This window comes from Halichoerus grypus, chromosome 7 (genome assembly GCF_964656455.1).
Source record: "Halichoerus grypus chromosome 7, mHalGry1.hap1.1, whole genome shotgun sequence".
Classification (NCBI taxonomy): Eukaryota; Metazoa; Chordata; class Mammalia; order Carnivora; family Phocidae; genus Halichoerus; species Halichoerus grypus.
This window is the reverse complement of record NC_135718.1, coordinates 53,020,756-53,039,912: the sequence shown is the minus strand read 5'-3', so window position 1 is coordinate 53,039,912 and position 19,157 is coordinate 53,020,756. Positions and strand designations below refer to the sequence as shown.

Below are 19,157 nucleotides of genomic sequence, written 5' to 3'. Positions count from 1 at the left end.
TGAAAAAAAGAAACTGAACAAGGACAAAAAATTTCCTTAAAGCAGATAAGGAAGAAAACTAGGAAATGGGATATATGTGGTTTCTTCTTAAAAAACTCAACTTCTACCACTTAGAAGAAACATGAAATTTAAATCCTAAAATTTATAACGAGTTGCCTGCCACCTCACCAAAGAAGATATATAGATGGCAAATAAGCATACAGAAAGATGCTCCACATCATATGTCCTCAGGGAAATGCAAATTAAAGTACTGAGATACAATACCCACCAATTACAGTGACCAAAATGTGGAACACTGACAATACCAAACGCTGGAGAGAATGTGGAGCTATAGGAACTCCCATTCAATACTGATAGGAACGCATGAAGGTTAATGTTAGAAGGTGGAGGAGGGTCAGTAATGTATCCTCCAGACTGAGAAGACACTTCAGTACGGAAAAACAAAGCAAGTCACTACATACTGCTTACACAGAGTTGTATTCAGGGTAACTTACACAGCAGGGAGGCTCAGGGGACAGACAATCCAGGCAGGACGCAGGCATCCTTTACCACTATTCTCTGCCCCTATCTTCCACCCCTATCTGGACCTTAATTCCTAGCTTTTATGGAGCAAGGGGCACGGTGGTGAGGTCACAGGGTAGTTATCTAAAGTGGCGCCACCTGTGTGCCAGAGAGGCTCTCTACTGGTTATCTACGGAGCGCCATCTGTGCACCAGAGGGCCAAGGATGGAGTCAGCGTTGTCAGCACTCCTACAGTACAGTAACTTTGGAAGACAGTCTGGTGGTTTCTCACAAAAGCAAACATACTCTTACCATATGATCCAGCACTGCATTCCTTGGAATTTATTCAAAGAAACTGAAAACTTAATTACATACAAACACCAATACACAGATATTTATAGCAGCTTTCTTCATAACTGCCAAAGCCTGGAAGCAACCAAGATGTCCTTCTGTAGGTGAATGGATTGATAAAATGTGGTACATCTAGACAATGGAATATCATCCAGCACTAAAAAGAAATGAGCTATCAGTTCATCAAACACATGGAGGAACCTTAAAAGCAAGTGGCTAAGTGAAAGAAGCCAATATGAAAAGGTTACATGCAGTTGATTCCCACTGTATGAATTCTGGAAGAGGCAAAACTGTGTGGACAATGGAAAGATCACAGGTTGCCAAAGGTTGGGACGGGAGGAAAAATAAATAGGCAATGTGCAGAGGATTTTTAGGAGATGAAAATACTCTGTATGATACCATAAAGATGGACCCATGTCATTAGACATTTGTCCAAATCTATAAATTGTACACCACCAAGAGTGAACCGTAATATAAACTATGGACTTTGGTCAATTTTGATGTATCAGTAGTTTATCAACTGTAATTTATGTACCACTCTTGTGAGGTACGTTGACAATGGGGGAAGCCATGCCTGTGTGAGGGCAGAGGGTATATGGAAAAATCTCTGTACCTTCTCTTCAATTTGCTGTGAATCTAAAATGGTTCTTAAAAAAAAATGTTTTTCGGGGCGCCTGGGTGGCTCAGTCGTTAAGCGTCTGCCTTCGGCTCAGGTCATGATCCCAGGGTCCTGGGATCGAGCCCCGCATCGGGCTCCCTGCTCGGCAGGAAGCCTGCTTCTCCCTCTCCCACTCCCCCTGCTTGTGTTCTCTCTCTCGCTGTGTCTCTCTCTGTCAAATAAATAAATAAAATCTTTAAAAAAAAAAATGTTTTTCTTAAAAAATTCATATGAAATCAAGAGACCCCAAATAGCCAAAAAATTTTGAGAAAGAAAAAGTTGGAAGATTCCCACTTTCTGATTTCAAAACTTAATATAGGGGTATCTGAGTGGCTCAGCTGGTTGAGTGGTTTAGTGCCTGCCTTCCACTCAGGTCATGATCTCAGGGTCCTGGATAGAGCCCCATGTCGGGCTCCCTGAGTCTGCTTCTCCCTCTGCCCCTCCCCCCCATGCCCCCCTCCCCCGCTCATGCTGTCTGAAATAAATAAAATCTTAAAAAAAAAAAAATACAAAGCAACAGCAAGAAAAACACTGTGGAACTGGTATAAAGACAGATACACAGTCCAATGGAATAAAATAGCCTAGAAATAAACCACATATATGGACAATTGATTTTCTGCAAGGATGCCAAGTCGATTCAACATGGAAAGGACCTCTTTTCAACAAACAGTGCTGGGAAAACTGTATGTCCACATGCAAAAGAATGAAGTTGGACTCTACACCATATACAAAAATTAACTCAAAATTAACCACAGACCTAAACATAACAGCTAAACTAAAAAACTCAAAAAAAAAAAACTAAACTAAAAAACTCTTAGAAGAAAACACAGAAGGGGCACCTGGGTGGCTCAGTTGTTAAGCATCTGCCTTTGGCTCAGGTCATGGTCCCGGGGTCCTGGGATTGAGCCCCCCATCGGGCTCCCAGCTCCATGGGAAGCCTGCTTCTCCCTCTCCCACTCCCCCTGCTTGTGTTCCCTCTCTTGCTGTGTCTCTCTGTGTCAAATAAATAAATAAAATCTTTAAAAAAAAAAAAAATCAGTATGACATTGGATTTGGCAATAACTTCTTGGATTGAACACCAAAAGCACTGGCAACAAAAGAAAAAATAAACTGACTTCATCAAAATAAAAAACTTCTGTGCATCAAAGAACAGTATCAAGAGACTGGAAAGATGGCTGACAGAAAGGGAGAAAATATTTGCAAATGATGTATCTGATAAGGGATTAATATCCAGAATATATCAAGAACTCCTATAACTCAACAAAAAAAAGAACAATCCAATTTAAAAATGGACTTGAACAGATGTTTCTCCAATTAGCTATACAAATGGCCAATAAGTGCATAAAAAGATGTTCAACATCATTAGTCATTAGGGAAAGGAAAATCAAAACCACAATGAGATACCACTTCACACCTATTAGGATGACTACTGTCAAAAGTGAAAATGCATTTTTTAAGATTTTTAAGCTAGAACTCAATTAACCTACTGGCAAGACAACAGTACATCACACAATGTTTATCATATGTAGTTCTAAGCTCTTAAATATTAATTTCCATAATAGCTTAAAAGAATTACTTGAACAAAGAGTTCAAGGCCACACAAAAAAAGGTAACTATCTTTAGTGCCCTGGAACACAAATATATTAGACTTAAATAACACAACTACAGATTATTACTTTACAGAGCTTAAAGTTCAAGAAATATTGCGCAGGTAAAAAAAAAAATTTATCAGTAAAAACATTTTTTTTAAAAGATTTTTTGTTTATTTCTTTGACAGAGAGAGACACCGCGAGAAAGGGAACACAAGCAGGGGGAGTAGGAGAGGGAAAAGCAGGCTTCCCGCTGAGCAGGGAGCCCGATGCAGGGGCTCGATCCCAGGACCCTGAGATCATGACCTGAGCCGAAGGCAGACTTTTTTTAATGACTGAGCCACCCAGGTGCCCCTCAGTAAAAACATTTTTAAAACCACTAGGGATATAAAATATTTTTATCAATATGATCAACAACCTAATAGCCAACACTGAACAACTGCATATTATACATTCTTTTCAAATACAAATAAAAGGGGCGCCTGGGTAGCTCAGTTGTTAAGTGTCTGCCTTCGGCTCAGGTCATGATCCCAGGCTCCTGGGATCAAGCCCCGCATCCAGCTCCCTGCTCCATGAGAAGCCTGCTTCTCCCTCTCCCACGCCCCTGCTTGTGTTCCCTCTCGCTGTGTCTCTCTCTGTCAAAGAAATAAAATCTTAAAAAAAAAATACAAATAAAAATTATAGAAATTGACCATATAAAATGGAATGAAATGACAGTTGGGTTTTGCAATTAAAAGTCAAGAGACAGGGCGCCTGGGTGGCTCCGCTGGTTAAGCGTCTGCCTTCGGCTCCGGTCAGGTCATCATCCCAGGGTTCTGGGACTGAGCCCCACACTGGGCTCCTTGCTCAGCAGGGAGCCTGCTTCTCTCTGCTTGCTGCTCCCCCTGCTTGTGCTCTCTCTCTCTCTCTGACAAATAAAATCTTTTAAAAAAAATGAAGTCAAGAGACAGTGTGAGTGGGAAGCTACAGATGAAAAAGATGAGCCAAATGTTGATTAATGGTGAAGCTGGGCAATGGGTACATGGTGGTTTTGTGTATGTATGACAATACATAATTTTGTATATGTTTAAAATATTTCATAATAAAAAGTATTTAAAACTTAACTATAGATAGAGGTTCTGGCTCAGGTTAAGATGAAGTCAGAACACTCCTTCCTGTCTCCCACTGAATGCAAATAAAAGCCCTAGATGGAATAACCATCTGAGGACTCGGAAAAGTAATATGTTAGCAGGCAGAATGGAAAATGAAACAGAACTCAAAGTAGCACTGAAATGGCAGCGAATTTCCCAATTTTTTCCTCCACTCTCCCCATACCAAAATTCAAAGTTTGCCTGGCACCAGATGTGTGCACTGGATGCAGGCAGATCTCCAAGAAGAGCCATTTATTTCTGATTTGATGAGTGGGGAAAGAGCTTCTATGAGTAAGAGAGAGTGGGAGAAATTCCTTGGATGTGTGTGTGTGTGTGTGTGTGTGTGTGTGTGTGTCCGCGTGCGTGCCTGCACGCGCACCTTTCCTCATTTTCTCCCACCCCGGAAACAAAGCACACCTATAGTAGTACAGAATAACTAGCAGCTGGGAAGGCATCTAAAATCAGAAAAAAGGGAAAAATTCTCTCTGACCAGAGGAAGTCTTCTCCAAAAGCACTGAAGGATCTCTTCTGCTTACTTTTCTATCCTCTGGTCACTAGATCCAAGAGGCTGATAAGAGTCAAATTATGTGACAGAGTAGGGAAAGGAAAATTTCAGGATTAAGTCAAAAGAAGAGGGGTCCTTTGGAGCAAAGAAATGTTGGGAATATCACAGAGAAGGAAAGCTCAATAAAGTGAAATCATAAGGTTCAGTGTGATATCTTGAACTCATGTCCAAGGTGCACAGGTATGGATCCCACCATAAACAGCAAAATAAAGGATATGTGAACCAAAATATGGGGTAGACCACCACCACTGGCTACTGTGTGGTAAACACAGGGAAAAGTCTGGATAGTACTTCAAAGTTATGAAAACTGAACTGACATTGGAACTACAACCCATAAAAGGTGGGTCAGAATTTGCAGCCTAACTCTAACTAGGCCAACTGCCTGCTAAGGCCAAAAAATAAAAAAGGCACCCAGCATTCTTCATACAATTTAAATAAGATCTGTAATGTCAAAACATGATATTCTAGAAGAATTCTCTGCCTGCACACCTGCTCTAAAAAACTACAAAAAGTTCTTCAGATGGGAAAAAACAAATACTGGAAGGAAACCTGGAAATTCAAGAATGAAGGAAGAGCAACAGACACTGGCTTTTGTCGGGGCGCCTGGGTGGTTCAGTTGGTTAAGCGACTGCCTTCGGCTCAGGTCATGATCCTGGAGTCCTGGGATCGAGTCCCGCATCGGGCTCCCTGCTGAGCAGGGAGTCTGCTTCTCCCTCTGACCCTCCCCTCTCTCATGTGTGTGCTCTCTCTCATTCTCTCTCTCTCAAATAAATAAAATCTTAAAAAAAAAAAAACTGGCTTTTGTCATTTCTGAGAAGTTTGCTGTAATTCTTTTTTTTTTTTTTTTTTATTCATTTGAGACACAGAGAGAAAGAGAGAGCATGAGCAGGGAGAGAAGCAGAGGGAGAGGGAGAAGCAGGCTCCCCACTGAGCCAGGAGCCTGATGTGGGACTCGATCCCAGGACCCTGGGATCATGACCTGAGCTGAAGGCAGACGCTTAACCATCTGAGCCACCCAGGTGCCCTAGAAGTTTGCTATAATTCTTATCTTTGTTCCTTTGCAGATAATCCACGTCATTTTTCCTGAGCGCTTGTTATTTGGTGTGTGCTAGCCTGGTGACGCGTTCTCTTGTTGTCCTGGGATAGCCACAATTTTCAGGAGAAACTTATGTCTCTGGGTCTTACGGCCCTGTCTCTCCTCAGATACAGACTTCTGATAATCTAGGCTTCTGACAGTTTTCTGCCCCTCCCTCAGGGGTTGAGGATTTTTCTTTTCCCCTCCTCTAGATTCAATGGATTTTCACCTCAGGTGACAGGGTTTGCTATCTTTCCCCAGTGGTTTAAGGCTTTTGTTATTTAGATCTGAATCGAGCTTTTTGCTTTTCTCACTGTACTGCATGCTCCCTACTACAGGCCGGAATCCTTGGGAAACACTTTGTCTCCTGCCCTTTCCCCAGTGTTACAGGTAAGCTTCTGGGTAAGATCTACTGAAAAGAGCCTGCAAGTGAGTGTGAACTCTCCCCTGTCTATGGTTTCTAGAGATTCCATACCCTTGCACTACCACAAACTTGATCTTTAGCAATGTATGAAAAATTCTAGCTGAATTTAGGTAATTACCACAGAGAAATGAAAACATGTTCACACACAAAAACCTGTAAATTAATATTCTTAGCAGCTCTATTCCTAAATAAATGAGCATGTAAAAAGATAGTCAACATCCTTAGCCATTAGCAAAATGCAAATTAAGACCACAATGAGATACCATTATACACCTACTTGGTTAAAAGAAAAATTACTGACAATACTACATGCAGCAAGAATGCAAAACAAGTGAAACTTTCATACATTGCTGTTGGGGACGCAAAATGGTACCTCCACTCTGGAAACAGTTTGACATTTTCTCATAACATTTAACATATATTTATCATATGACCCAACAATTCTCCTGTGTATTTACCCTGAAGAAATGAAAACTTGTGCTCACATAAAACCTGTATTTGAAGGTTTACATTTATTTTAATTGCCAAAATCTAGAAATAACTCGAATATCTTCCATCAGCTGAATGGATAAACTGCAGCATAACAATACAATGGAATATAACCGCAATTAAAAAGGAATGAACTCTTGATACATAAAACAACTTGGATGAATCTCAAAGGCATTATATTGGAAGAAGCCAGTCTCAAACATAACATACTGTATGATTCCATGTATATACATTCTTAAAAAGAAAAAACTATTGATAAGAACTTATCAGTAAGTTGCCAAGAAACAGAGGTGGAGGAGGGTATGAGAGGGTTGAGAACTTTTCTGTATCCTACTGAGGTGGTAGTAAAATGAATCTATATTATTAAATTCATATATTAAATTTCATAGAACTGTACACCAAGAGAAAAAACGTAATTTTACTATATGATAATTTTAAAGCAGTTTTAGAGAGTTTTTTATTTATTTTAGAGAGAGGGAGAGAGAGAGCTGGGGGGAGGGGCAAAGGGAGAGGGACCAGCAGACTCCTTGCTGAGCACAGACCCCGAGGAAGGGCTCCATCCCAGGACCCTGATATCACGACCTGAGTCTAAACCAAGAGCTGGATGCCCAACTGACTGTGTCACCCAGGCGCCCCTTAAACCAGTCTTAAAAGCCAAGTTATATACTGTATGATTCCATTTGTATGACACTGTAGAAAAGGCAAAACCCTAACAGGAAACAGATCAGGTTGCCAGGGGTGGAAATTAGAAGAAGAGGTTGGCTACAGAGGAGCATAAGGCAATTTCTGGGGGTAAAAGGAACTGCCCTATATCTTGATTATTGTGGTGAATACATGATTGTGTTTATTGAAACTTCAAGTATACAAAAAAAGGGTAAATTTTATTGTAAGTAAACTATACTTCAATAAATCTCAATATAGCTGCTTTTATAAAATACTTGTGGGACACACTATTTAAAAGAAAATACTTAGTGGGGTGTGTGGGTGGCTCAGTCGGTTAAGTGCTCAACTCCTGATTTCAGCTCAGGTCATGATCTCAGGGTCATGAGATCCAGCCCCATGTGAGGCTCTGTGCCCAGCAGGGAGTCTGCTTGGGATTCTCTCCCTCTTCCTCTGCCCTTCCCTCTGCTTGCACACACTCTCTCTCTCTCTCTCTAAAAACATACTTAGGGCGCCTGGGTGGCTTAGTCTGTTAAGTGTCTATCTTTGGCTTAGGTCATGATCCCAGGGTCCTGGGACTGAGTCCCACATCAGGCTGTCAGCTTCTCCCTCTCCCTCTGACCATCCCCTTCTTGTGCTCTCTCTCTTGCTCTCTCTCAGATAAATAAATAAAATCTTTTTTAAAAATAAAATTAAATTAAAATAGAAAAAGCAAAACTATAAAGGACCTAGGAATAAGTCTAATAAAAGATGTGCAAAAATTGATAGAGAAAATTAGTAGACCTCATTGAAAGACCTCCTTAAAGGAGACCTAAATAAATGTAGTATAATGCTAATAAACTGAACAGCAAAATTTTGTAAAGATGGCAATTCTCCCCAAGCTAAACTACACTGTCAATGCAATCCCAATGAAAATCTCAATGGGATTTTAGTGGACCTTGACAAACTGACCCTAAAATGAATATAGAAGTATAAAAGGACAAGAAAACCTAAGACATGCTTAGGAAGAAAAAAAAAACAACACTTCAAGATAGGAGAACCTACTCTAACATTTAAACTAATTACAAATCTTAGTATCTAAGACAATGTGATATTGCCACAGAGGTACAAATAGAACAACAAAAAAACCTTTAAAGCTCTAGGACATATCCACATAAATAGATACTTCAAGCAGGACAGAGGTGGGATACCAAATCAGTAGGACAAGGAAGACTTCCCAATAAATGAGCCTGGAACATTGAGTATGCATAGGGAAAGAATTAAATGGATTCACAATACACAAATATCAGTTCTAAGTGGATTAAACATTCAATATAAAAGGAAAAAAAAAGTAAAGTTTCTAACTGATGATATAAGAGAACATCTCTATGACATTACAGTAATAAGACTTAAAACAATACAAAAAAATAAATATAAAAAACTGATAAAGTATATTAAAAGCAACCATAAAAACAACACACAAGGCATCATAAAAGATAACACAAAAACAATATAAAAGATAACATCAAAAAACACTACCAAGTCCACAGAGGGACAAAACAGTTGCTACTCATATAACCGTCAAAGGACTAACAACCAAACTTTATTAATAGTTCCTAAAAAAGAAAAAAAAAAATTGAGAGGCACCTGGCTGGCTGTCGAAAGAGCATGCGACTCTTGATCTGGGGGGTCATGAGTTCGAGCCCCACAATGGATATAGAGATTACTAAAAAATAAATAAAAGAAAAAAGAAGATAGAGAATCACAAGATTAATTTTAGGAAAATTTGCATCCCTCCAAAAATGCTTTACAAGTAACAAATGATTAAGTCTCACAAATGTAATGTTGAGTGAAGAAGCAAATCATGAAGAATATATATAGATTTCATCTATATGAAATGATATATATATATGGCCCCCAAAAAGGCAAAACGAATAAAGTATGTAATGATACACGTAACTATGATTATCACTAAAATTGTGGGTGGTAATTTGTCTCCTGAAAAGGGCTGTGATTAGGAAAAGGCACATGGGGGACTTCTCAGGTGATGGGAATGTTCTTTTTTGGCTTAGATGATGGTTACCTACATGGTTCACTTTTATAATTATTCTTTAAAGTATACATATATGTTTCATGTAGTCTTCTTTACATATGCTATATCTATATGTAATATAGATAATATAAAATTCTATTTTAATGACACTCAACCATTCAGGGGTGCCTGGGTGGCTCAGTCCTTAAGCGTCTGCCTTCAGCTTAGGTCATGATCCCAGGGTCCTGGGATGGAGCCCTACATCAGGCTCCCTGCTCAGCAGGAAGCCTGCTTCTCCCTCTCCCACTCCCACTCCCTCTGCTTATGTTCCGTCTCTGGCTGTTTCTCTCTGTCAAATAAATAAATAAATCTTTAAAAAAAAAAAAAAGAGACACTCAACCATTCAATAAGCTGTTATTAGGTTGAGTTAATCTAATCATACAACAGCATAAACCTAAATGGTCTATTGAAACCATGTCCCTATTTGTAATTTGTTAATTAGCTAAGTCTGTTTGCTTTGTCCATAAAGCTTTAACATGGAAACGTATCATAAAAGTACCAGTTGACTAAGCCTAACTCTACAAAAGTCTGAGACTGACTGCAGAAAGAGCAAATGTTTTTTAAATAAGGAAAATATAAAACTTTGATCAACAATAGTACATTACAAGCACTATAGAACCCGGAGTTAGGATACTTTACAGGCTTCCCTATTAAATTAAAAGCTCTAAATCCTCCTGTGATATAGAAATGATATGTGAAGACAGAACAAAGGAATCAATATTTGATAACCATGTCACCTTGTTTGCACAGAACTCTATATTTTATAAGAGCTCCAATGAATATCTCTCATTTGCACTATATTTGATTTTCAGATATGGAAAATGGGGCACCAGGATTAAAATGAACAATAATTCCATGTCAGAACTCAACTGTGGGTCCATGATATGTTACTCAGAGTCCCGTTCAACAGCAAAGAATTGATCAGTGCTATGGACCAATGTGCAAGAATAATATATATTTCTGCCAAAGGAAGTCTCTTTCTACATAAATAACAATTTCAGTGGAACTTTTTTTTAGTCTTCACAGCAACAGACATCTTTATAGATACTCCTTTATAACAATCTGTCTGTATTTATGTTCTCTCTAGAAATCAACCTGCTAGGCTGACAGCAATATTAGATATTTCACTGTATACTGTCCTACCTTTTTTATCTTTATTCCAATTTCTATTCCCCAGGTACTTTTTTTTTTTTTTTTTTTAAGATTTTCCTTTGCTTACTTGAAGATGTTATTTTCAACTTTAGGATTTAATTAGCAAAATTAGCTCACAAATTAAAGCTTTACTGAACATGTAGGTAAGTTTGTATTGTTGTTGTGTATTTTGTTTTGTTCTCTTTTGTTTTTATAAGCTGAGGACCAGAAAGTTGTATCAAGGTAATCTAGCTAAGGGGCGCCTGGGTGGCTCAGTCGTTAAACGTCTGCCTTCGGCTCAGGTCATGATCCCAGGGTCCTGGGATCGAGCCCCACATCGCCCCACATCAGGCTCCCTGCTCAGCGGGAAGCCTGCTTCTCCCTCTCCCGCTCCCCTGCTTGTGTTCCCTCTCTCGCTGTGTCTCTGTCAAATAAATAAATAAAATCTTAAAAAATAAAAAAAAGGTAATCTAGCTAATTCATTAATTCTAGATACTAGAACTTACTAACTTGACCTCTTACTGGCCATTAATCTTTTTTTTTTTTTTTTAAAGATTTTATTTATTTATTTGACAGGGAGAGACAGCCAGAGAGAGAACACAAGCAGGGTAAGTGGGAGAGAGAGAAGCAGGCTTCCCGCCGAGCAGGGAGCCCGATGTGGGGCTCGATCCCAGAACCCTGGGATCATGACCTGAGCCGAAGGCAGACGCTTAACGACTGAGCCACCCAGGCGCCCCTGGCCATTAATCTTGAAGTCAGTCAGATTTGTGTTTGATTCCTGACTTGGCAATTTTATGCTTCCATAAAACAGGGATAATAGCACTTACTGCAAATGACTACGAGGAGGATTAAATGAGAAAATGCTTGTATAAAGTTGAACACAGTGTCTAACACAGTAAATTATGAATAAATATTTGGAAGTTAACAACAGGATGCTGCTGATGGTGATAATTCAAATAAAAACTGTATTATGTAACATAAATTTCCCTAAGACATTATATAAATATATTACACCTAAATATCTTTCTTTTAATGCAAACAATCAAGATGCAAAGTAAGACTCTAACCATAAATCTTGCCATTCTAATCAAGGAAATGAACAGAAAAAACAAGTATTAGAGAAATTGGAATCTTTGTACACCGTTGATGGGAATATAAAATGGTGCAGCTGCTATGGAAAACAGTATGGCAGTTCCTCAAAAAATTGAACATAGAATTACCATATGATCCAGCAATTCTACTTTGGAGAATATATCCAAAGGAACTGAAAGCAGAGACTTTGAAGGGATATTTGCACACCCATACTAAAGCAGCATTATTATTTTTATTTTTATTTTATTTTATTTAGAGAGAAAGAGGGAGAGAGAGAGAGAGAACATGTGGGTTTGGGGAGGGGAAGAGAGCGAGAGAGAGCACCTCGAGCATACTCCCCACTGAGCAGGGAGCCCAACACAGGGCTCAACATGGGGCTCGATCCCACGACCCCAAGATCATGCATGACCCCAGCCAAAACCAAGCGTCAGACACTCAACCGACCAAGCCACCGAGGCACCCGTCATAGCACCATTATTCACAATAACCAAAAAGTGGAAGCAACCCAAGTGCCCTTCAAGAGATGAATGGATAAACAAAATATGGTTTATACATACAATGGAATATTATTCAACCATTAAAAGGTAGGAAATTCTGATAAACGATACAACATGGATGAATCTTGAGAACATTATGCGAAGTAAAAAAAAAAAGTCAGTTTCAACAAAATAAACACTGTATGATTCCACTTGTATGAGGTACCTAGAGTAGTCAAAATCACAGAGGCAGAAAGCAGAATCATGGCTACCAGGGCCCGGGGGGGGAGTGGGGGGCAGAAGTGGTAATAAACAGTTACTACTTAATAGATGTATTTAATATATGTTTGCAAGTTCTGGAGATAGATGTTGGTGATGGTATCACAAGAATCTGAATGTACTTAATACCACTGAATTCTACGCTTAAAAATGGTTAAGATGGTTAATTTTATATTGTGTATTCTACCACAACAAAAACAATTTTTTAAAAAAGGAAGGAAATTCTGATACATCCTACAAAATGGATCAATCTTAAAGACATTACGTGAAGTAACCCAGTCACAAAAAGACAAATAATTTAAGATTCCATTTATATGACAGTAGTGAAATTCATAAAAATGGAAAGTAGATTGATGATGCCAGTGATGGGTCGGGGAGGAATAAAAGGAGAACAGAGCAACTATATTGCATCATTTCTCAAATTCTGGATTTATCTAGTTGCTTCCTCCTAGTATGGTCTAAATGTTTCTCCAGTCCCTTTATTTCCTATATACTCAAGTTACATCTAAAAGCTTGATTCGAGGGGCACCTGGGTGGTTCAGTCAGTTAAGCGTCTGACTCTTGGTTTCAGCTCAGGTCATAATCTCAGGGTCATGAGATCGAGCTCCATGTCAAGCTCTGTACTCAGCAGGGAGTCTGCTGGAGATTCTCTCTCTCCCTCTCCCTCTGCCCCTCCACCCACTTGCTCCCTTGCTCTCTCAAAAATAAATAAATCTTTAAAGAAAATAAAAGCATAATCAAATTCAAATTAAGAACTCTTCATAGATTGGGGCGCCTGGGTGGCTCAGTCGTTGGGTGTCTGCCTTTGGCTCAGGTCATGATCCCAGCGTCCTGGGATCGAGCCCCACATCAGGCTCCCTGCTCCACGGGAAGCCTGCTTCTCCCTCTCCCACTCCCCCTGCTTGTGTTCCCTCTCTCGCTGTGTCTCTGTCAAATAAATAAATAAAAATCTTTAAAAAAAAAAAAAAAAGAACTCTTCATAGATTATTTTATGAGCTTTGGCATAATTTTCTCCCCTAATGTCTAATCTGCCATTAATCCCACCTGGTGTATTTTTTCATCTCAGACATTATAGTTTCCATCTCCAAAAGTTCCATTTTGGTCTTTTTCTTTTTAATTAATTTTATTTTTTTTAAATATTTTAATTATTTAAGAGAGAGAGCATGAGCAGGAGGAGAGATGCAGGGCACAATCCCAGGGTCCTGGGATCGTGCCCCAAGCCGAAAGCAGACGCTTAATTGAATGAGCCACCCAGGCACCCCAGTAAAATTTATTTTTTAGAGCAGTTTTAGGTTCACAACAAAACTGAGTATAAGGTACAAGGAGTTCCCACATACCCCCTATCCCTGCACATGCACAACCTCCCCCACTACATTTTGGTCTTTTTTTATCTTCATGTTTCTATTTAACATACTCAATCTTTCTGGGAGCACCTGGGGGGCTCAGTTGGTTAAGTGTCTGACTCTTAATTTCAGCTCAGGTTATGATCTAATAAAGGTCCTGAGATTGAGGGTGCCTGGGTGGCTCAGTCGGTTAAGCGTCTGCCTTCGGCTCAGGTCATGATCCCAGGATCCTGGGATCGAGTCCCACATCGGGCTCCATGCTCAGCAGGGAGACTGCTTCTCCCTCTGCCTCTGTCTGCCGCTCCCCCTGCTTGTGTGCGCTTGCGCGTGCTCTCTAACAAATAAAATCTTAAAAAAGGGGGGGGCGGTCCTGAGATCAAGCCCCAAGTAAGGCCCTGCACTAAGCATGCTTGAGATTTTTTCCCTCTCCCTCTGTCCCTCCCCCACCACCCCCTGCTCCTACATGCTCTCTCAAAAAAAAAAAAATTCTTTTAATCTTTCTTCTAGTTTCTTTTTTTTTTAATATTTCTCTATTTTTTTTTAAGATTTTATTTATTTATTTGAGAGAGAGAGAGTGAGCACGAGAGGGGGGAGCGGGAGAGGGAGAAGCAGACTCCCCACCGAGCAGGGAGCCCGATGTGGGACTCGATCCCGGGACTCCAGGATCATGACCTGAGCTGAAGGCAGTCGCCCAACCAACTGAGCCACCCAGGCGCCCTTTCTTCTAGTTTCTTAAGCATATGAAATATAATTATAAAAACTGTTTTAATATCCCTCTCTACTAATTCTATCACCTGTCACTTGTTTTGGTTTTGACTTTTTTTTCTTGTCATCATAAGTCAGTCATATTTTCCTGCTCCTTTGTATGCTTAGTATTTCTGATTGCATGCCAGACACTGTGAATTCTACCTTGTTGGGTGTTGGTTATGTTGTATTCCAATATCTATTCTTGAGCTTAGTTCTGGGACATAATTAAGTTTCTTGGAAACAGTCTGACCCTTTCAGGTCTGGCATTTAAGCTTTCTAGGTTGGGCTGGAGCTCTGAATTTTATCCCACTACTAAGACAAAGCCCTCGTGAGTAGTCTACATGATGACCTGTTAAGACATTTTCCACTCTGGCTGGTAGGAAAGAACACGATTTCTGCCTCTGCAGAAACTCCGAGTACTGTTCACTATTCTTTTCAAGTGGTTCTTTTCCTAACTTCAGTCGTTTCCTCACATGTATGCACTGATCATAGTTCTCAGCTGAATACTTGAGTGGAAGTCTCCTTTTAGCTTTCTCATCTCTAGTATTCTGCTCTGCAAACTCCACCTGCCTTGACCTCCCCAGACTGACTCAATTCAAGGAGACCACTGTGCTCTCTGGATGGGATCCCCCATAGCCGGGAAACTTTCCAGACAGCAAACCAGAGCAGTCACAGAACTCACCTCCTTTGTTTCCCATCTCTCAGGGATCACTTCCCTTTGCTGTACAATGTCCAAAATCTAGGAAACCACTGTTCTGTATATTTCATCTGCCTTTTTAAGCTGTTTCAGGCAGGAAACATCGACTTTCAATGTTGTATTTTCCATAATGTTTCCATTTTTCAAAAACAGGCACATACACTTCTATAATAGGAAATATAAAACATTAAAAAATACTGCCTGTTTTCTTCTCAAATATGCTCAGATACCAATATTTAATGTCTTAAAAGCATTAACAATTTTATCATAATTTTCAAAGTGTAGAGAAAATCTATTTTAAAAGAATCAACTTTTTCTCTTGGCACAAAAACAAGCCATTTTTTGTTTTGAGTGGGGGGGGTTGTGAGTAAAACTTTAAAAAAAAAAATTGGTTCTCTTAAAAAAAATGGTTCTCAGGGTGCCTGGGTGGCTCAGTCGTTAGGCGTCTGCCTTCGGCTCAGGTCATGATCCTGGGGTCCTGGGATCGAGCCCTGTGTTGGGCTCCCTGCTCCATGGGAAGCCTGTTTCTCCCTCTCCCATTCCCCCTGCTTGTGTTCCCTCTCTCGCTGTGTCTCTGTCAAATAAATAAAATCTTTAAAAAAAAAGTTTCTCTTTTTAAAAGGAATATATGAAACAATTCTATATGGAAAAAATTGGTTAACATTTCAGCAAGTTTTACAGCCACTATAAAAATTACTCACTAAAACTAAAGATTAAAAGTGACCAAATTAGGGGGCACCTGGGTGACTCAGTCGGTTAGGCTTCTGACTCTTGAGCTCAGCTCAGGTCTTGAGCTCAGGTCTTGATCTCAGGGTCCTGAGTTCAAGCCCCGAGCTGGGCTCCATGATAGGCGGGGAGCCTACTTTAAAAAAAAAAAAAAAAGAAAGAAAGTGACCAAATTAGGTTTAATAACTTTATCAATTACTTTAGTCCTATAACTCTAAATAATATAAGACCTGAAGGATCAGTTAAATCTTTTAGTTATAATTATTTTACGTAATATTGCATTATGGGAGAAGTTACATACCACTGTTTCTTCTTAAATATAGGACAGTCTCTGAGAATGTAAAAGGTCTACTGAATACAGTAAATAGTCTATAAATTACAAAGGAAGACAGCAATACATGCTTTTATTCTCTTGCTTTTGTTAGCTTCTATCACTCTTTCCCTTTCTTCCTAAGCTCAGAACCTACTCCTGAATCTTCTCTTTTTGTAAGTATTACTCTGCGTTTTATAATCTTCAGTAAGGACATTCAGAAGGCGCCAATGACATTTTCTTGACATAATCAGATGGCCAGAGTGATGTTCTTTTTTTTCCTCCCAATTTTTATTTAAAATCTAGTTAGTTGGGGTGCCTGGGTGGCTCAGTCATTAAGCATCTGCCCTCAGCTCAAGTCATGATCCCAGAGTCCCAGGATCGAGCCCCTGCTCAGCGGGAAGCCTGCTTCTCCCTCTCCCACTCCCCTTGCTTGTGTTCCCTCTGTGTCTCTGTCAAATAAATAAATAAAATCTTTAAAAAAAAATAAAATCTAGTTAGTTAACATACAGTATAGTATTGGTTTCAGGAGTAGAATTCAGTGATTCATCACTTACATACAACACCCAGTCCTCATCATAATAAGTGCCCTCTGTAATACCCATCACCCATCTTGCCCATCCCCTACCCACCTCCCTCCAGCAACTCCAGAAAGACAGCTTGTTTGTCATCCTGGGCAATAGCTATGCCTCAAGATGTGGACGTTTTATTAATTAGTCATATGGTTTAACTTAACTCTAAACCTTAACTCTCCCACATCTATCAAACCCCAAATCGGTACACTTTGTCTGCAAACTCCTTTCTTCTACTGCTAGATCACTTGCACACATGACCCCAAGGAACACTTTAACATAAACAAAGGTATATCCAAACCACCTTAAAAACTGAAATAAAAACATTTATAAAAGTAACAAAGAAAATGGTCTTTCCAGATACGACAGGGGGAATATTTTACTCTAGTCCCTTAGCCACAAAATGGTTATTCTGCTTATATTTACAAATACCTACAATACTTTTTAGGCATCTGAAAGGGAAGTAAAAGAAAACCGTAAGATCGCAGAGACAGCAACTTAAAGAACAGCCGGTTTTAAACTCTTCTCTCAACATTCGCACAGAGTTAACACTCGGCTCATTCTCAAAACATCCTATGGTGGGCCAGGATGGAATGGTGAAGGAAACTTGAGTGAGACTGAGAACAGGAAGACACTGGAAAAGATAAAAACTAAATAGTCCAAGAAGGCTGCACTTGTTTTGCTCCTTCGGGTCCCCACTGATTTTCTACTTCTTTTTTTCGATTTAATGATTAATATTTCTACCCATTAGAGATCTAAGTGTAAACTCCATCACCCAATTCCACCCACATCCACAAATCCCAGCTGAACCAGTCAAATATACCTGTGCGTCTCCTGCTTGTCCGAGAAGCGAGAGACGACGGCGCCCAAGTGAACCTTGCGGTTGGGAACTCGGCACTGGCAGATCTCCCGGGACAGCGAAATGGGACGAGGTGAGCCGAAGGAAAGCGGAGGACTGGAAGCAGACACGACTAAGGACTCCTCTCAGGCCCCTGAGCTGAGCGCAAGAGGGAAGACAGCTATGCCACCAGACCTGAGAAGTCGCCTGATCCCAGAGCCGACAAACGGGCGGTCCCGGAGGTCAGATCCCTTAAGCTGCTTCGCCCTGCCTTCCCTGTCGCCCTCCCTAAATGGCTGTCCCTTCACATCCTTCAGAGCCCAGGACTCACCTGTCCACACTAGAGCTGCCAGTTCTCTGGAGTCAACGCCGCCCGCCTCTGATAATCATAGAGATGAAAAACCAGCGGAGAAAACGCTCCACCTACACCGCCCACCCTCACGTGACTCTCCTAGCCGCTAGGCCTGTTGGGATAGTGGCGAAATACGTGTGAGAGGGGCACGGAGAACCCGCCCCGCCCCGGCCTCGGGCCCCGCCCCGGCCTCGGGCCCCGCCCCGGCCTCGGGCCCCGCCCCGGCCTCGGGCCCCGCCCCGGCCTCGGGCCCCGCCCCGGCCTCGGGCCCCGCCCCCTCAATGTTAAGGCGGGAAAGCGGGAGGAATCCCAGAAGCTCTCCGCCTTTTCCTCTGCTCCTCTCTTTCCAACGCACATGAGTGTACACAAAAAAGTCTGTTAAATTGAATTTTTTGTGCCTACTGCCACTTCGTTGGTACCCGTTTACGTGTTGACTAAGCATAAAGGAGTCAGTGAAAAGAAAACTGGACTACGGTGAGTTGGGAATTACTCCTTTTGAACTGTATTTAGGTTTAGGCTTCTAGTAAAATTTCTCTATTTCCTGACCTTGAAGCTTTTTTGAATTTAGAAACCTCACCACTTCCTCTACTGTGGGTTTTTCAGCTGTTCTCTTTGCAAAGTAACACTGTGGGAGAGTTTAGCCCCTAAGCTACTAATAACGTGTTTTTCTCCGACGATGTTACTGTCAGAAGTGAGGATGGAAACGGATCTTCTCTCTTGCTATAGAAATAGAATAAAAATATTTTGATTATGATACCAGAGGACTTTCAAATAAAAAATTCCTCTTCAAGAGTTTCCTTCGAAGAGCTGTGAAAAAGGCTCAACCATGGAAACAAAAGGCGCAAACAGAACTCTCACTGGGTTAAGTTGTGAAGTAAGCGAAACAACTATTTCCTCCATTTTTTCTCAGAGGACCCTCCCTCCCCACTAACCTAAGAAAAACAAATCATTGTGTTCATGCCACTGTGCTAGCACTTTACATACAACCCAATGTTTATTTACAACTACCCTGTGGGCTGGATAGTTTGTATTCAATTGCACAGGGGGAAGCTAAGACTCTAAGTAATGCAGTAAATTCTGC

At 40.5% G+C, this 19,157-nt stretch overlaps 1 protein-coding gene across 7 annotated transcripts in view; it reads right to left on the bottom strand.

The window, feature by feature from the left end:
- MICU1 (mitochondrial calcium uptake 1) overlaps positions 1-18,189 on the bottom strand; it is a 246,921-nt gene extending 228,732 nt beyond the window's left edge. For 3 of the 7 annotated variants that reach the window (XM_078077608.1, XM_078077612.1, XM_078077606.1), the window contains exons 1-2: positions 18,056-18,176; positions 17,710-17,883 (exon numbers count right to left, since the gene is read on the bottom strand). The gene's annotated coding sequence lies outside the window, so the exon portion shown is untranslated. The other 4 variants (XM_078077610.1, XM_078077609.1, XM_078077611.1 and 1 more) reach the window with 4 other exon arrangements.
- Between the last annotated feature and the right edge of the window lie 968 nt (positions 18,190-19,157).